The sequence below is a fragment of the Sinocyclocheilus anshuiensis genome, unplaced genomic scaffold (genome assembly GCF_001515605.1).
Source record: "Sinocyclocheilus anshuiensis isolate Anshui unplaced genomic scaffold, SAMN03320099.WGS_v1.1 scaffold840, whole genome shotgun sequence".
NCBI lineage: Eukaryota > Metazoa > Chordata > Actinopteri > Cypriniformes > Cyprinidae > Sinocyclocheilus > Sinocyclocheilus anshuiensis.
Genome location: NW_015552598.1, coordinates 95,249 through 97,031, shown reverse-complemented (window position 1 = coordinate 97,031; position 1,783 = coordinate 95,249).

Here is a 1,783-nt window from a genome sequence, read left to right as displayed (position 1 = left end):
AACATATTTATATATGATTTGACAGTTTATTTCATTAAATATCAAAAATCTAAAAGGTTTGCATTATAACTGAGAACTACATGAACACTTCACAGTTGGTTGTGTTACTGTAAGTAATTTTCCTCAAATGTTATTGAAGTTAGAAAAGTGTATACCAATGTCGTATGTAACTTTAGAGACGGTCCCTAGATTTGCGAATATCGAATGCCGGGAAATGAGTCAAATGACACCTGGCCATTCCGTTGGGTCGTTTGTAAAGTCACAGATACTGAACGGACAATACGGCTCAGTTTTTCTATGTATCTTGCTCCGTTGAACGGCAAAAGTGACTTTACTAGGTTATACTGGATTTACACCATGCATCTCCTGTCAGCGGGAAAGCCACGACCCCAGCTATCACAAGACCCGACCAAGTCCATGGTTGACACCCTCTCGTTAGCATGTTGTGCAGAGGAAAATAAATGCGGAACTACATTCAGAAATAAATGAGTGATTAAAAGAAAACAGTTAGGATGAGTTTAGCATTTCCTTAAACATTTTCCATTTGGCCACCAATTTATTTTATTTATTTGCCTATATTTCATCACACGTTTAATTAGTTATATACGTATTTAAACAAGAATACGTGTATTTATACACACATTTATTTATTTACGTAATTATTTATTTATACACACATTTATTTATTTATTTGTGTATTTATTTATTTTTAATTTCTTCAGGTTTGGTCCTCCATACACTGACACATTCTGGAAGAGTAGTTGTGCTCAATTTTAATTTTTTAATTATTTTTAAAAAGCATTTTCCTTCATTTTAATTTCAGCATGGTTATCAGTGTTTAAATATATTTTTATTATGCATATTAATGTTTATATTTATATATGTACATGAATAATACAAATAATGTATACATCAACAGTGTTATTAGTATAATTTAGTATTGTTTATTTATTATTACTGTATTATTATTATTATTTACTTTTATATTTTAGCTTTACATTTACATTATAACTTAAGTTTTAGTAGTTTTGTTACTTTTGTCATTTGTATTATTTTTTTTAACAAATATTTCTATATATTAGTTTTTTATTATCATTATTACTACTCTTTTCTTGTCTTTGTCTACTGAGGATGACAATGTTATCAATAATGGTAACAAAAGAATGAATGAATGAATAACTCAATGAAAATGAATAATATTATTTAACTAGCTATTTACAAAAAGTAAGAAAAAGGAAAGGGGAAAAAGTCACAAATGTACGCTAACATTACTGTTACTTTTTTTCTTATTTATTCTTTCTCTCCCTATCATATATTGAAAGGCTGTGGAAAATGTTTACATTCTATGTTTATTCATATATCTGTCTTTGGTTTTGGTATATTGCTTTTTGTTGTTGTTGGTGGTGTTGTTTGTTCATTTTTCTGTACTTTGTTATGTCTACTGTCATTTTTCAATTTGTCACATTCTCAATTAAAAAAAAATGTATTTATTTTTATTTTAGTAATTTTAGTAGCAACTTCAACTTATTTCAGTTAGTGGACAAGGCAAGATTTGTAATTTTTGTTCAAGTTTTAACATTTATTTTAATTAAATTTTTAAAATTATTTAATTTCAACTTTATTTTACTTACAGAAAACAATTTCAGTAGTTTCTCTTTTAGATTTAAGGAACAAAAACAATACTGTAAATCAATAAATGTGTTCTTATTGAATTATATTTTACATATTTAAATTTTATTTATTTTGTTACAACACTGACAACCATATCTGAAATATGAGATAT